Source organism: Cyprinus carpio, chromosome A17, assembly GCF_018340385.1.
Source record: "Cyprinus carpio isolate SPL01 chromosome A17, ASM1834038v1, whole genome shotgun sequence".
Classification (NCBI taxonomy): Eukaryota; Metazoa; Chordata; class Actinopteri; order Cypriniformes; family Cyprinidae; genus Cyprinus; species Cyprinus carpio.
In genome coordinates this window covers 28,034,617-28,049,492 of record NC_056588.1, presented here as the reverse complement: position 1 = coordinate 28,049,492, position 14,876 = coordinate 28,034,617, and positions in this window count along the sequence as shown.

Below are 14,876 nucleotides of genomic sequence, written 5' to 3'. Positions count from 1 at the left end.
ATGTGGGTGAGCCAGTTTAACCTTCATCCTGCAGAGCTGAAGTATGTTTAAAGACAAGGTGAGTAAATAGAAATGTACTCTTCATATGATGAACTGCTATATCGCTGCAGAAACAAGAATCAGCAGAGCGATCCAACAGTATGGGTCAGTGCTATCTCCTTCCTTTCACACAAAGTGAACCACAATCCAGCTCTGTTGTCTATGAATGCTTCTCAGTGGTCCTAAAGTTGAATACTATATACTGTATATATATATATATATATATATACATATATATAAATATATATATATATATATACAGTGCCTTCATTTTTTACGTTTTGTTATGTTGCTGCCTTTTGTTAACCTGCTTTAAATTATTATTTTTTTTCCCACATCAATCTACACCCCATACACCATACTGACAAAGCAAAAACAGAATTGTCACAACTTCAAAAATTTATTAAAATTAAAAAAAAAAAAAAAAAAACTGAAATAAGTACATTGCATTAGTATCCATACCCTTAGCTAAATATTTTGCTGACGCACCTTTACAGCCTCAAGTCTTTTTTGTTTGATGCGCATCAGCATTTGGCAATTATCTGCCATCCTTCTCCAAATCTCTTCACCTCTCAAGCTCTGTCAGGTTGGATGGGGGGACACACATTTTCAGGTTTCTCCAGAAATATTTGACTGGGTTCAATCCCAGGCTCTGGCTGGGCCACTCAAAGACATTAACAGAGTTGTCTATAAGCCACTCTTGCTGTGTGCTTAGGGCCGTTGACCTGCTGGAAGGTGAACCTTCTGCCCAGTCTTAGGCTACTAGCAGCACACTTTACTTTTGGGATGGTACTCTGCAGATGATGAGCAGAGCTAGTATCCTTCAAACACGATGCTTGAATTGAGGTTCATCAAACCAGAGAATCATGTTACTCACAGTCTGGGGGTCCTTTAAGTGCTTTTTTTTTCAAATTCTAAGTGTGTTTCATGTGTCTTAACTGAAAAGAGAATTGAGTTTGGCCACAGTGCCATAAAGCCCAGATCAGTGGAGTGTTACAGTGATGTTTGTCCACATAAGATCATGGAGCTCAACTAGAGTGACCATCAGGTTCTTGGTCACCACACTAACCAAAGCAATTCTCCATCAGTTGCTCAGTTTGGCCAGGAGGCCAGCTCTAGTAAGAGTCCTTGTTGTTTCAAACTTCTTCCATTAAGGGTAACAGAGACTACATGCTTCTGTGACCCTTCAATGAAGCAGAATGCTTTTCTGAACTCTTCTCATCTGAATCAGTAGGCGGGCAGACAGTAACTAGTGGTGTAGCTAGTGGCAGTAACTTCCGGTGTGAGAACGCTGGTGCATTTGTGCTGCTGCTTTACGCTGGTACCTGTCTGTTTGCTGATACAATTTTGGATATGTTTCTGCTGGAATTCGACACATCTGGATTACTTGAATTATTTTCTAGACTACTTTCTTCACTCAGTAATACTTGGATGACTGACCAGGCCTTTTTCATGATCCTGTCGCAATGGGGTGCGTTTCCCAAAACCATAGTTGCTAATCTGTTAGCAACTTAGTTGGTTGGCAATGGGAAATTGCATTGCAACCAACAAAGTTGCTAATTTAGTTAGCAACTAAGGTTTTGGGAAACACACCCCTGTTCGGCTAAGAGCCCTCTCCTTTCCTTTCCATATCCTCCTCGACATCTGATACAGGTAGTTCTCACTCTCTTTATCATTTTGTGTTGTCAATCCTCGGTATGGTTGGGTAGCATTCCTTTCTGTGGATTGTGTATTTATACGGTTCTGGCTAATGTAGTTAAACTGATAAGCTGTGTGTGGGTCCCGTTGGCTTTTGGTCATGTCGACGTGTAACCATTTCCAGGTTTTGTTCCTTGGTCTTTTTGTGCCGTTTTTGGCTGACATTAATCAAGGGACTTCTCCTAAGATGGCCTTACAATTTTCTTCTGCTCAACTTAGAACTTTAAAAGAATCTCTCTGCTTGGCTTCGGACACTTATAAATGGTGTGAACAACTTGGAATTTTACACCGACCCTGCTACATACACCATTCATGGAAGAAACTTCGGATTTATCGCTGCTTGTCTTCAAACAGTATTCCAGTTATCTTTACTAACACCTGTTCTTCTAGGAAAACACAAATCTGAGACCATTTGATCCCGTCCTTGGGAACTGTAATACTGCATTTTCAGATATGCAATGTTCTCTATTGAACACTCGCTCCTTAACTGATAAAGCATCAGTTCTAAATGACATTATTATTGACACAAAACTGGACATGCTACTTTTGACGGAAATCTGGCAAGTGCCCAATGACTTTCTCAAATTAAAACTTTTAACTCCACCTGGGTACATCTACTGTATTTCTCTCAACCTTGTCTCCATCGTAGAGGTGGAGGGCTGGCTGTAGTTTCTCATGAGAGTATCAAAATATCTATTAATCTCACTGTAATCAGCACAAACTGGGTATTATAAATGTAGGGTGGAGGGCTGGCTGTAGTTTCTCATGAGAGTATCAAAATATCTAATATGACTGGCAAAACATCAATGGCTATAATCTTAATTTATCGACCTCCAAAATTTCATTTCTCTGAGATTAGTGAGTTACTTATTTTTGCCTGTGCTAGTTATTCATCTGTAGTCAAGGCAGAGATAACACAGCGGATTACACTCACTTTTCGCACACTCACACCCCAAACAGGGTATAACGGCCCCCTGAAGCTGCTTTACTGCAAGGGCTTATCTGCTGAGTTGCAGTCAGAACTGGCCTGCCGTGATGAGGGAAATGCCCTGGAACAGTTCATCAATCTCTCAATCTGCCTCCACAACCTACTACGTTCACGATGCTCCTCACGACATTCACTTGCTCTGTCACCCACCTCCATAGCCATGCCAGACCCTGAACCCATGCACATCGGAGTCACTTGTCTATCATCGAAGGAGAGAGAGTGCAGGATGAGGAACCATCTATGGCTTTACTGCGGGTTGCCAGGTCATCTGAGAGCCAGCTGCCCTACTAGACCAACCTCCAAAGATACCACCACGGTGAGTTCTAGTCCATATACTCTTGTGGTGCCTGTCTCTTTAACCATTACCGATGTCACGGTTGAGACAAGGGCTTTGATAGACTCTGGGGCGGTAGGAAATTTTATTTATATTAGTTTTGCCAACGCTCATAACCTTCCTCTTCTTCCATGTGAATCCCGACTAGCTGTGGCAGCGTTGGATGGATGCCCACTGGGCACAGGTCTGATCAAATTCAGAACCCAAGAACTCACACTAAGGACTGGCTCCCTCCACACGGAACTCATAAGTCTCTTCGCCATCGACTCACCACAGAACCCAGTAATCCTTGGACTACCCTTGCTGGAGAGACACATCCAAGGATGGAGGTTTATAGCCATGCATTGATTACCGAAGTCTGAATGATGTCACAGTTAAGTTTCATTATCCCCTGCCACTGGTTACATCTGATCCGGAGCAACTGCGCACTGCCAGATATTTCACCAAGCTCGATCTCTGCGAAGTCTGAATGGACGAGTATTTCACCAAGCTCGATCTCCGCAGTGCCTACAATCTGATCCGTATCCGGGAGGGAGATGAGTGGAAGACCGCCTTCTTAACCACTTCCAGGCACTACGAATATTGGTTTTGCCATTTGGGCTTTCCAACAGTCTGTCTGTCTTCCAAGCCTACATTAACGTGTTCCGTGATATGCTTAATCGCTGGGTCATTGTCTACATTGACGACATCCTCATCTACTTGGATTCAGTTCAATGGGATATTATCACCTAGATCACCGAAGCTCAGGTAAATGATCCACCTCCACCAAACTGCCCCAACGACTGAACTTATGTGCCAGTCGATCTTCATCAACGTGTGTTGCATCTGGTACATGATTCACCCAGCTCAGGGCACCCCGGGATTACAGCTTCAGCTGGTGTCCGAACGCTTCTGGTGGCCATCCCTATCGCCGGATACAATTACATTTGTTCAGCAATGCCAGGTCTGTAATATGTCCAAATCCTCTCACCAACGCCCTGCCGGTTTATTACAACCCCTTCCCATTTCTCAATGCCCATGGTCTCATATAGCCATTGATTTTGTTACTGATCTCCCCAACTCCAGAAACCACACCACTATTCTGATAGTAATCGACAGATTTTCTAAACCCTGCCAACTCATACCCTTACCCAAACTGCCTACTGCTTTTGAAACTGCTGAAGCTCTGTTGGAAAAGTTCTTCCATTTCTATGGCCTTCCCAAGGATATAGTTTCTGACCGAGGCCCACAGTTTACCTCTTGAGTCTGGAAGGCTTTCTGCCAACAACTCAACATCAACATCAGTCTCACCTCTGGCTACCATCCACAATCCAATGGCCAAGTCGAAAGGCTCAATCAAGAGATCACCAGGTTCCTACGCTCATACTGCCACCAGAATCAGAATGACTGGAGTCGTTTCCTGTTATAAGCTGAGTATGCATAAAACTCGCTCCGCAAGCCATTAACCGGCCTCACCCCTTTCCAGTGTGTCCTCGGCTTCCAGCCCCCTCTTTTTCCCTGGTCGGGAGAACCCTCCGAACTCCCTGCTGAGAAGTGAGAACACATTGAATACAGCTCATGTCCATCTACAAAGAGCAGTGCGTCGAACCAGGGAACAAGCCGATTGTTGGAAAAGGGAGGTACCTGAATATATCCCTGGGCAATGGGTCTGGCTGTCCACCAGGGACCTGCGATTTCAACTATCCAACTATCCACTATCCTAAGCCCCAGGTACGTGGGTCTGTTTAAAATCCTCAGGCAAATTACCCCAGTTTCATTTGTTTAGATTTGCCTGCAAATTACCGTATCTCACCCACTTTCCATGTCTCCTTGCTCAAGGCTGCCGGTGGACCCGGAGGAGAGAGGGACCAGGACGAGGTCGCAGACAAGGGCACTCCTCCCCTAATCGTGGATGGTGAGGAGGTGTATCAGGTCAGAGAGATTCTGGATTCCCGATGCAGAGGACGAGTGCTGCAGTATCTGGTCGACTCAGAAGGATATGGCCCCGAGGAGAGGTCCTGGGTTAATGACCACGATATACTGGATCTCACACTCACCCTTGAGTTTCATCATGCCCATCCGAATCGACCCGCACCTCATCCCCGTGGAATGCCATGGCATCGGTCAGCCCCTCATGTCCGGAGCCGCTCGCAGGGGAGGGGCTCTGTCATGAATCAGACCTGTGTGGCTCTGTCTCCGATGGCCACCGGAGGGCACCCTCACCTGAGTATTAACATTCACCCCGGACTCCATTTCCCATAATCCCATACTGGACTGATTACAGGCACAGGTGTTGCTCATCACGGGACTATTTAACCAGCGTTCATACTCACACACACTGCAAAGCCCCGGCTGACATTTCTAAGCGTTTTCCCTGCCTTTCTGAGTGTATTCCGTGTATGACCCTGGACTGTTTGTCTATTCTGATTCTCTGCCGCCTACCCTTGTGATCTTGTTACCTGGAACTCTGATTGCTTGCTGGTTGCCCCGACTCCTGCCTGGTATTGTTTCTGTCTCTGCCTTGCCTCTGATATTCCTAACACTGTTGATTGACCAACAGCAATGGATCACAAGCTTCTGACCGATCATTACACACACACACACACACACACACACACACACACACACACACACATGTATGTATATATGTGTATGCATATATGTGTATGTATATTTTTTGTGTATATTTATATATTTATTGTACCCTATTCATGCCAAAACCATAAAAGTAAAATATACTTCAATAATAGTGTTTGTTTTCACTTCCTGAAGGCTGTACAGCTCCAAACATTTTCACATGCAAATCTTATGACACTTCTAAAATGTTCCAAATGCTTCATTAAGCTCCTGCTGTTATCATGCTATGTTATTTTAGTTAATTAGCTAGCACTGTGTCATTTTAGTTAATTACTGAGCACTATGTTATTTTAGTTAATTAGCTCTTGTATTAGGACCCATTGCTTGTTTTGGATAAGGTAATGCATAAGCTGATGAACCAATAACAAATCCCTAAAAGGGAATCACAAGGCATGATTTTTTTTATGTTATTTAACAGATTTGAGCCATGAATTAATTGCTTTATCTGTACTCATTATGTAGACTATATTCCAAGATAAAAAATGGAGTCAATGTGGAAAGTGGCAGCCTGTGAGGGGCAAATTCTTTAGACATTTGTGGTTGTGATTGTCTACCTTATTCCACCCACAATCTAGTTTAATAAGGCACTGTGCACTTTTCTGTGCAAAAATGATCACAAAACCATTTTCTGTCAATTCTGCCAAATATATACATTTGACTGAATTATTGCCAACTTGGTTATTTGGAGATTTACAGATTATCACTGGTTTGCACATGATTATACATGTACATGTTTTGCATGTGCATTTTAAATATATTTTACATCTGAATATGATTCCTAACATTTAGTCATGAGCTTCATCAGTAAGTTTTGCTGAGACACAAATTGACTAGAGGAAACTAGAGGCTATTGCTTGGCAATATAGCTGTAAATGACCACTTTCAATGGAACCATGTTAGAACAACACACATTAATTAGCCTAACCAGCCAGTAAAAAGTCAGCAGAATCCCCAGACCCTGTCCAAATGAGTAACTAATGCCTTTGCCCATTTTCCACTGATAGTGTAAAAAATTAATTCACATTTAAAGAATCATTTGTACAAACCCGATTCCAAAAAAGTTGGGACACTTTACAAATTGTGAATAAAAACAGAACGCAATGATGTGGAAGTTTTAAATTTCAATATTTTATTCAGAATACAACATAGATGACATATCAAATGTTTAAACTGAGAAAATGTCATTTTAAGGGGAAAATAAGTTGATTTAAAATTTCATGGCATCAACACATCTCAAAAAAGTTGGGACAAGGCCATGTTTACCACTGTGTGGCATCCCCTCTTCTTTTTATAACAGTCTGCAAACGTCTGGGGACTGAGGAGACAAGTTGCTCAAGTTTAGGAATAGGAATGTTGGCCCATTCTTGTCTAATACAGGCTTCTAGTTGCTCAGCTGTCTTAGTTCTTCTTTGTCGCATCTTCCTCTTTATGATGCGCCAAATGTTTTCTATGGGTGAAAGATCTGGACTGCAGGCTGCCCATTTCAGTACCCGGATCCTTCTTCTACGCAGCCATAATGTTGTAATTGATGCAGTATGTGGCCTGGCATTGTCATGTTGGAAAATGCAAGGTCTTCCCTGAAAGAGACGACATCTGGATGGGAGCATATGTTGTCCTAGAACTTGGATATACCTTTCAGCATTGATGGTGCCTTTCCAGATGTGTAAGCTGCCCATGCCACATGCACTCATGCAACCCCATACCAACAGAGATGCAGGCTTCTGAACTGAGCGCTGATAACAACTTGGGTTGTCCTTGTCCTCTTTAGTCCGGATTACATGGCATCCCAGTTTTCCGAAAAGAACTTCAAATTTTGATTCGTCTGACCACAGAACAGTTTTCCACTTTGCCACAGTCCATTTTAAATGAGCCTTGGCCCAGAGAACACGCCTGCACTTCTGGATCATGTATAGATATGGCTTCTTTTTTGACCTATAGAGTTTAAACCAGCAACGGCGAATGGCACGGTGGATTGTGTTGACCAACAATGTTTTCTGGAAGTATTCCTGAACCCATGTTGTGAGTTCCATTACAGTAGCATTCCTGTATGTGATGCAGTGCCGTCTAAGGGCCCGAAGATCACGGGCATCCAGTATGGTTTTCCAGCCTTGACCCTTACGCACAGAGATTGTTCCAGATTCTTTGAATCTTTGGATGATATTATGCACTGTAGATGATGATAACTTCAAACTCTTTGCAATTTTTCTCTGAGAAACTCCTTTCTGATATTGCTCCACTATTTTTCACCGCATCATTGGGGGAATTGGTGATCCTCTGCCCATCTTGAATTCTGAGACACTGCCACTCTGAGAGGCTCTTTTTATACACAATCATGTTGCCAGTTGACCTAATAAGTTGCAAATTGGTCCTCCAGCTGTTCCTTATATGTACATTTAACTTTTCTGGCCTCGTATTGCTACCTGTCCCAACTTTTTTGGAATGTGTAGCTCTCATGAAATCCAAAATGAGCCAATATTTGGCACAACATTTCAAAATGTCTCACTATTAACATTAGATATGTTATCTATATTCTATTGTGAATAAAATATAAGTTTATGAGATTTGTAAATTATTCCATTCCTTTTTTACTCACAATTTGTACAGTGTCCCAACTTTTTTGGAATTGGGTTTGTACTTTCTAAGCACCTTTTCATTTATTACTCATCACATTATCAAAGTAAATCCCTAATGGACATGAAAATGGGTCCTAGCTTAAGCTGAGCCAGGCTGTATTCATGTGGCTTGCAAACTGAGCATGTCAAGACTGAACAGAAAAACTTGCAATCAATGCAAGCATACTAATGTTTTAGTGGAGCGTTAGGCAACCTTAGACACACATGACAAACATAAAAGTGTTTGATGTAACTGTTTATAAGTTAATTGAATGTCAAACTACCACTTGCAGTAATCATTTCTCCTTTACATAATCAGCCTGTTTTATTCAGTTAAGGTTTATGTGAAGTGAAACACTCCAGCTGAACCACAGCTGTAATGATTTGCATGCTTTATTTATGTCATGGTGCATGCTGGGAAATATAGTCTATCTTCTAGCACCAGGTGGGCTGGGTGGATGTGTACAGTGATTAACAAGAAAAAATGGAAATGGCACTTTATGTAAAAAAGGTTTCCGACCCCTGTTATGGAGTGTGTAAAAATGGTCAAATGTATTCTCTTGGAGTTTATTGGTTATGCATTTCCCACAAGCTCTTTGCATTAATTGTTTGCAAAGTTGCAAATGAAAAAGAACATATTGCTTGTGGACTACTAATTTCAACCTACATAGATGTAACTTTACAATAATTCAGTTGCAAGTGATTTTATAGACACATTTTTGTCATTTTTATTTGTATTTTTATATTATTATTTGTTTTACACATTATTCTGAAATATTACATTTTAAGTTGTGGATGTATACATTTCTACATGTTCTGTCATTTAAGACAGGCTAACAAAAGGTGGATGGTCTTAAGAATAGTAGAGGAACACAATCTGTGCCAAAAGATTATAACATATTTACAACTCTGTCTGCATCACTAGCCAGAGAGTCAGTTAATGTGTCTTTAGAAAAAAGGCCTACGCTTAACTGCAGTGTCTGACAAAGATGCCATAGAAGTCCAACAAAGGTACAGTCACAATGGCTACAATAATAAAGAGTGCACAAAGGCAGTGAAGTAGATTAAAAATAAAATTATTATGTTTCATAAATGCCTTGCAATGGCATCCTGGTTTGCACTTTTGCTCTAAATTGCTCAACATGCTTTAAACAACTCAGCAAAAGTTAAATATAACTACAAATATAACTTCAGTTTTAGCATTCACACTCTAGCCAGTACGAGTCCCAGTCAGTCTCTTTCTGGCCAGTCTCCTTTCCCAGTGGACTTTATCAGGTCTCTCCATGCCACTCCGCTGCAGACCTTACTGAACCACGCCTCATTCGCAACATACCCCCACCGCCCGACTTAGGCCGGGGAGCCATCAGTGCTGACTGATGTACAGCACTGGCCGCTCCTCAACCTCTTTATCCTGAGACAGAGCCGCTCCAAGCCCCCTTTCCAACATGTCGGTCTGCAACAAAAAGGGGAGAGAAAAGTCAGGGGAGTGCAAAAGCAGCCCGCCACACAGAACAGCCTTTATCTGGGTGAAAGCCTGCTGGCACTGTTCCATACACTGGACCAGATCTGGTGCTTCCCTTTTAGTGAGGACAGTCAGCGGGTTGGAGAGGTCTGAATAATTAGGTAAAAACCTTCTATAATGTCTGTGATGAGTGGGGCAGGGCCGAGAACCATGGGAACAGAGCGAGGCCGGTGGAGTGATTTGGGAAATGAGCGACACCTGCTCCACTCACCGGTCTCGAGTCCCACGGAGGAGATCGGAAGGATACAAAAGAGAAGCGACGACAGTGAAGGATGAGAGAGGACCAGGCCTGGGTCTTATTTTGTGGTTTGGTTTTTGTTTGTGCGCGGCAGTCGACTGTGAGGGGCTGTCGGATCCCTCGCCGCTGGGGTGAATCGGCGGTGCCATCGAGCAGGGCATAGCAGTCTGGCACCACGCACGCTCGAGTCGGTTGGCTGGAGTGAGTTGCCGGTGCCTCGAGTGTCCGCGGTGCCATACTGCTACGCCCTACGCCCAGGTTTCGGCACCAGTGTAATAATATACAAACTTCACAATCACGGGAAGAAGGAGGCGGGAACAGGCGGACACTCAAATAAAACTTTAAATAAAAAAATAAAATAAAATAACCAAATAAACATAAACAGTGTGACAGCCCCTCACGGTCGACTGCCTCGCACAAACAAAAACCAAACCACAAAATAAGACCCAGGCCTGGTCCTCTCTCGTCCTTCACTGTCATCGCTCCTCTTTTGTATCCTTCCAAACTCCTCCGTGGGACTCGAGACCGGTGAGTGGAGCAGGTGTCACTCATTTCCCAAATCACTCCACCGGCCTCGCTCCATTCCCATGGCTCTTGGCCCCGCCCCACTCGTCACAATGTCCCACCAACCCCAGGAACTGCTTCACCTCCTTTCTGGTCTTGGGCCGCAGACAGGTTGCAACTGCTGCCGTCTACTTTTTTTTGTATACAGACATAATAACAACAAAACTTTGAGCACTTATAAAATAAAGATAACAAACAAGGTGTGCTGTCTGCAGCCTTTGTCTGCGCTGATCTTCATTTACAAACGCGTCATTAAAATGAACTGTAACTCAGTGAATTCTCAACACAGAGACATGAGAGAGATATCTATAGAAAGCCTGACATGTCTACTTTTAAACTAAACAAGTGCTGACGAAAACAAATATTCTGTGATAAAGTAATCCATATGAAAACAACGTGATGTCCGTTTTTCACGTCTCCTTCATTATCTTCTAATGCGACCACGCCCCCCGCTGAACGTGCTTTTGAGATGATAATGTTTCACTGAAGCGCACGGCTTGAATACGCCCACACAACAGAAGACAACGCAGCGAGATTGTTCTTCAAGTTTTTTTTTTTTTATTATTTTACTGTTTGCTTCGTGATGAGAGGAATAAGACATAATTCACCCCAAAAAGATGTGGTGTGGTTGAGGATTTGAGATTTGGATTTCCTCAATAAAAAATAATGAAGCACTTTATTCAGCAGAGATCATAAACATGAGTAAGTCTCTTTTTATTTATTTATATACTTGTACTAGTTTTCACATAACGTGTAAACATTTTACTAGTTAGACTTTTTCCAAAGACTTTTTCCAAACTATAATTCCTGACTAAATGTATAATCAAGTGAAATATTATGAAGTTTCAATAACAATATACACATACACTACTATACCATTCAAAAGCTTGATGTAAATAATATAAATGTAACAATGGAGTAATGATGCAAAAAATTCAGTTTGAAAGTCAGCTTTGATTGTTCCTAATAAACTGTTTAACTGCACTCACAAGTGAATATTAAATTATGTTGTGGGATAATTAAATATATTCTAAATAAACTACAAACTTATATACATTTATTTTGTCCTCACATTCTTTCTTGTAACTCTTCCCTCTCAGTGACACAGCTGACTGAATGGCTCATTATGCAGCTCATTATGTGGGTCTTTGTCTTCTCAGGTGTGAATCACAATGATATGCATGATAGTTGACGCCTACTCACATATGACTTTTACCAACAAAAAGTGTCTTAGAAAATTTAAATCAAAATATTGTTTTCTGTGAGTGAGTAAACAAGATGATTTTCACATCATTTAGAAAGAAGAAATTCTAGGCTACAAGCTCCAGTTCTCAAAAGTCCCGGGAACCAATGTTCTGTATGTATTTTATTGCCTTATTCAAGTGATTTAACATTTTTAGTTTTTCACTAACCACGCATAACATTTTTTTTTTCTCAAAAACACAATCATGTACATACATGCTGCTCACATAATATTATAGCCCAGTTTTTGCTGATTACAGTGAGATTAGTGTCACACCTAATCACGGTCACGGTCTGTCCAGCAGAGGGAAACAGAGAGCACAAGACCTTCCACAACTTCCTCCTGATTTCCTGTTCATTATTAGCTCAATGATATCACCTGTGCCTGGCTTGTTAGTTGTTGTGTGTGTGTGTGTGTGCATATAAGACCTGCATTTATTTGTACCCTTGCTCAGTCTTGAAGTTCTTTTGTTCAGACAGATCCTTTTGGCCTATGTTTGGATTTCTTTGTGAGACTTTTTACTCAGAACTTTGACCTGCTTATTTGGAAGTTTTACTTTGTTTTTTTGGACCTTTTGCCTTGTGGATCTGTACCTTCTTCAGCCCTGCTTCTGATGTAAATTTTTTATGTTTATTCAAGAAGGACACTAAGTAAAGACTGTTTGTTTTCTCCAATCCTGCCTTGTGTGGTTCTCTGCAAATTGGGTCTACACTGCTCTGTGGAGTAGTGGCTAGAACATTGGGTTACCAGCAACACATTCTGAGTTCTAGCCCCGGTCTTGACAGCAAGACTGAGCCAACAAAATGATGGACCCAGCAGAGGCTGAACAGATTCATGGAGCCCTTAGCAAACAGGGAATATTGCTTGGAACGCATGAATCACAGCTACAGAGGCTGACAGATGCTGTTAACCAGATTGGGGATCTCTGCAACAACTACTAGCCCACTTGCCTCAAGAACCTGTGGCAGCACCGGCCCCAGATCCTCCCACCAATAGCTGCACCAATTTCCCAGGAACCCAAGATCCCAGCCCCTCAGCGCTACGACGGGAAGCCCGGTACCTGTAAGGGTTTCTTGACTCAAGTCTCTCTGATTTTTGAACTCCAACCCTCTTCCTTTGCTTCTGAGAAGGCTAAGATTGCATATATAATATCCCTGTTGTGTGATCGTGCCCTGGATTGGGCCTCAGCTCTTTGGAGACAACAGTCCCCCCATTTGCTCAGATCTAGAGGTGTTCACAGAGACTCTCCAACAGGTGTTCGACCATCCAGTCAGTGGCCGTGAGGCAGCAAGAAGGTTGCTCGACCTACGTCAGAGGCATCAATCTGTGGCTGATTATGCCATTGAGTTCCGTACTCTGGCTTCTGAGAGTAAATGGGATTCAGAGGCTCTTCTCTCAACCTTCTACCGTGGCCTTTCTGAGGATGTAAAGGATGAATTAGCCAGTAGAGAATGGGGTTCAAGTCTGGAGGGACTCATAACCTTGGCCATCCGCATTGATAACCGTATTCGTGAGAGGAGAAGAGAACGTTGCTCTCCCCAAGTCATGCCCATGTTATCACCTACAAATGTTCCAGAAATTGTTCATCTCAACCAACAGACAGAGGAAGAACCAATGCAGCTGGGCAGGACTCGCCTATCACCTAAAGAGAGAGAGAGACGCATGAGAGAGGTTCGTTGTTTCTACTGTGGAGGTTCTGGCCACATGCGCTCTTCCTGCCCTGAATTAGCGTTAATAGCCAAGGCTCGCTAGGGTGTGTGGGGACCTTAGCGAGTGGAACTGCCCAGTTTAACACTCCTCACTCCCGTTTACTGTTGTCGGCTACCCTTACTTGGGGGGATGCAAAAGAGAAGATAATATCATTGAAGGCATTTGTGGATTCAGGTGCGGCTGACAATTTTTTGGACATTGACCTGGCAAAGAAGATGTGTATCCCCTATGAGACATGTCCTGCATCCTGGAAAGTTGAAGCCCTGGATGGCAGACCTATTGGGTCTGGAATGATCAGATTTAGAACAGTTCCTCTGTGTTTAACCATTGAAGCTAACCATCATGAAACAATCTCCTTTTATCTTATTGAGTCTTCCAGAGAGGCCCCTTATCCTTTGGTTACCCCTGGTTGCGGCTTCACAACCCCTCAATTTTCCTGGACCTCGGGAACTCTTCTTGACTGGGGTTCAGCATGTAAGGACTCCTGCACCTCTCCTGCTTCCTTTGTGGCTGGGATTAAAGAAATTCTCGCAGCTATTGAAGAGGTGAGTGTTCGTTCATTGAATAATCTACCAGATCTGACACTTATGCCCCTTGAATACTATGAGTTGAAAGAAGTGTTTAGCAAACAATGCGCTACCAAACTACCACCTCACAGACCAATATGATTGTGCTATTGACCTCCTTCCTGGCACACTCCCTCCTAGAGGTCATCTATATTCCCTCTCTGCCCCAGAAACTAAGGCCATGAATTAATATATTCAGGATCCTTTAAGGACTGGTTTCATTCGCCCATCAACATCACCAGCTAGTGCTGGTTTCTTTTTTGTCCCTAAGAAAGATGGTAGCCTTAGGCCTTGCATAGACTACCGTGGGCTCAATAAAATAACTATTAAGAATCGTTACCCTCTCCCACTCATGTCATCTGCTTTTGAACTGCTTCAGAAAGCTAAGATTTTTTCAAAATTAGATCTGCGGAGTGCATATAACTTGGTACGTATTAGGGAGGGTGACGAATGGAAAACAGCCTTCAGTACTCCAACTGGCCACTGGGAATACCAAGTCATGCCCTTTGGATTAGCTAATGCCCCAGCTGTGTTTCAAGCCTTCATTAATGATGTCCTGAGGGAGATGTTGAACCGTTTTGTGTTTGTCTATCTAGATGACATATTAATCTTCTCAAACTCTCTACAAGAACATATTCACCATGTCCAACAGGTTCTGAAGAAGCTACTTGAGAATCATCTTTTTGTAAAGCTTGAAAAGTGTGAGTTTCATGTGTCTCAAGTCTCATTCCTAGGCTACGTTGTCT